Genomic DNA, 3,303 nt, shown 5'->3' with positions numbered 1-3,303 from the left:
AATTTCAAAAAATTATGAATGATATTTTTTATCCTTTTATTAATTTATCATTGTTTATATTGATGATATTTTAGTCTTTTCTAAAGAAATTGAATCTCATTTTAAACACTTGGAAATATTTAGAAAAGTGGTTATTCAAAATGGTCTTGTTATATCAAAACCAAAAATGTCTTTATTTCAGACCAATATCAGATTTCTTGGTCATATGATAGAAAAAGGTAAAATTATTCCTATACAAAGAAGTATAGAATTTGGTTCTAAATTTCCTCATGAAATAACTGATAAAACTCAGTTACAAAGATTTTTAGGAAGTCTTAATTATATATCGTCCTATATTAAAAATCTTACTAATGATTCTGCTATTTATATGATAGATCAAGAAAAATCCCTCTCCTTGGACTATAGAACATACTGAGGCTGTTAGAAAAATTAAAGAAAAGGTTAAAAATATTCCTTGTCTTATGCTGTCTAATCCCCAATGGGAAAAAATTATTGAAACAGATGCTTCTGATATAGGTTTCGGAGAAATTCTTAAACAGGTTAATCCAGATACAAAAAAAGAATATCTTGTTAGATTTTATTCTGGAAAATGGAATAATGCCCAGAAAAATTATGCTAATATAGCTAAAAAAATTCTTTTGCTATTGTTAGAAGTGTATTAAAATTTAAAGATGATTTATACAATCAAACATTTATAATCAAAACAGATTGTAGATCTGCTAAGTTTATGTTTCAAAAAGATTTTAAGCATGATGTTTCTAAGCAAATGTTTGCTAGATGGCAAGCTCATTTAGCGCCTTTTGATTTTAAAATTATATATAAAAAAGGTGAAGATAATAATCTGCCTGATTTCTTAACTCGAGAATACTTGTCATGTTTACAGGTATGAGTAATCCTGGTAGGGGAAATCATTCCTCTTATAGAGGAAGAGGTGGAAGAGGAGCATCTCCTCAAATAATTGCTCCACATGGCAATAAAAAGCTTATAGCTCAGAATATTGGTAGTTCATCGGGGAGTCATACTCCAGAAAAAAAATGATCCATTATATGGTAAGTTTCAAGAATTTTTGAAACAGAAAAAAGAAAAAGAAGGTAATATTCCTAAATCATCGGCATCATATGCCAATATTATAAAAGAAAATGATAGTGATTCTCAATATATTGAGAGTGAATATCAAGATTTGGATTTTCTTATAGAAGAAAAAGACATCCAATGGATGGAAACTCCGTGGACTATCATGAAAAGATATTTATCCAACACATCATATGTGAATGGATCTCATAAACAAAGAGGATTTTATGAAATCTCCTTTTGTCCACTAATACAGTAGAAATTACTCATTTTTCTGGTAATACCCAACAACAAGGAGTTTATAACTTCTCAAAATTCATTGTCAAAAAGATTATATCTATTGAAGAATGGAGAATATATCCACTAGTTGAAAAAGAATTTTTTTACAATAAAATGAATTTTAAATTCAATTATTGGGACTATGTAGAAGGTTTTAATAAAACCTTATTTTATGAAAATCAAAATAGAAAACATTCGTAGTTTTTAAAAGTCTGCGAAAATGTTTTTCATCATCCAGTTCCTAACTGGTTTTTAGACTGGTGGAAGCTATTTGGTCCCTCGGCAAAAATTTTGCCTGAAATCCTTAAAGGATTAATGGAAGAATGAATTGACTGTTCTCCGAAAATTCAAGAATCATCTTCTCAAACTATTGAAGGCAAGACATCTTGCATGTTCTTTATTGAATTTGGTATTCCATGGATTTGGAAATGGAAGCCCCAAAAGGGTTATACAGACAGAGGAATCCCTTGTCTATGGAGAAAAAGTTTATCAAAATTCTGGGAAAAATGATGAGAGAAGACCCAGAAACAGGAAAAGTCTATGGGGATGAAACCATTAAAAATATTGCTGAAAAAATCAAAGCTTATAAGCATGATTTGGAGAATAAAAAAGAAAAAGAGACTCCTAGTCCCTTTAAGATTATTACTCAAAAATATTTAGAGATTTATTCCAAAGAAAAAAATGGTCGAGTTATATCTTGAAGAAATAAAAAAAGATTTATGTAGAAATCTGTCATACTCAGATTCAAAATTAGATACATCTATGGCCTCGGAATCAAGTGATACTAAGTTCCATCGTCAACTATTTCAGGATGCGCAAGATCCTGAGGAAGAATTGGGAGATTTTTCTATTGATAAAGTCTTTGATTCTTTAAAAGAGTCATTAAAAGAAAATATTAAAAAAAGTGGTTTATTATGACAGAACACAAAGATATTTGTCCCAAATGTTTCTGCTATATACAGTGAAAAAATAATTTTGATCAAATCATTATTGAGAGCCATAATAAGAGGCAGAAGAGTATTGAAGAAAATTACTCTTATCCACAAAGAAAAAGGATTCTCAAAGACACCAAGAAATCAATCAAATATCATAATGCTAAATTTCAGCATTGTATGAGGAAATATCCGGAAACTCCAGAATGCATTTATCAACAACTACCAAGAGACATGATGCGATGACATGATGTGATTGCCATAATAATGGCTTGCATAAAACATTGCGTAAAACATCCGGATGGTTATGATGGCCACCAAGGACCACTCAAAGTGGTGAGGACCACAAAGAATTTGGTGCACTACTTTAATAAATTAGTTTGGAGTTATTTGCTTTTATAAAGTAAAGTTGTATTATTGGTTATAATATTTTTATTTAGAATTGGAATCCGAGATTTCATGTCCGGCTCTTCCCTCTGTTTATAGGATAGTTTTTAGTCTTTTTAGTATGCTGCATTTTAGATTACTACTCTCTCTTAGAAACTTCCTTGTAATTATTCTCTTGGAGCTTTCAGAAATAAAACTACTACTGGTTTTATTGTAAGTTTCCATGTTCTTCCTAAATTTTTTTTTGTTTTCTAAATTTTTAATTCTTGTGTATTTAGCCTGAATGACAGGCTAAACTATTTTGTACTAAATCATAATATGACAATATAATTATTTAAAACTTGGTTCTTATGCTGTTTATGGATTCATAAAACATAAATCAAGTTATTATGGGTTAAATTAGTAGGTTAAATCACAGGTTCAAATATTTGATTAAAAGTTCTCTTTCAGCTCTTTAGTCGTTTTAGCCGTGTGAAGGCGTTTAGGCGTTTCTGAGCTATTTTTTGAGAACTGATAATCAAATTATTTGATAATATCCTATGTATGATTTTGTAATATCCTACACTGATTAGTAATATCCTATGATAATGCGATCTCTATGTTTTCCTTGTTCCAGAATGGTATCAGTGTAGGA

Source organism: Henckelia pumila, chromosome 1 (genome assembly GCF_033568475.1).
Source record: "Henckelia pumila isolate YLH828 chromosome 1, ASM3356847v2, whole genome shotgun sequence".
Taxonomy (NCBI): domain Eukaryota; kingdom Viridiplantae; phylum Streptophyta; class Magnoliopsida; order Lamiales; family Gesneriaceae; genus Henckelia; species Henckelia pumila.
The sequence above is the reverse complement of the archived record's forward strand: the minus strand, read 5'-3'. Positions refer to the sequence as shown.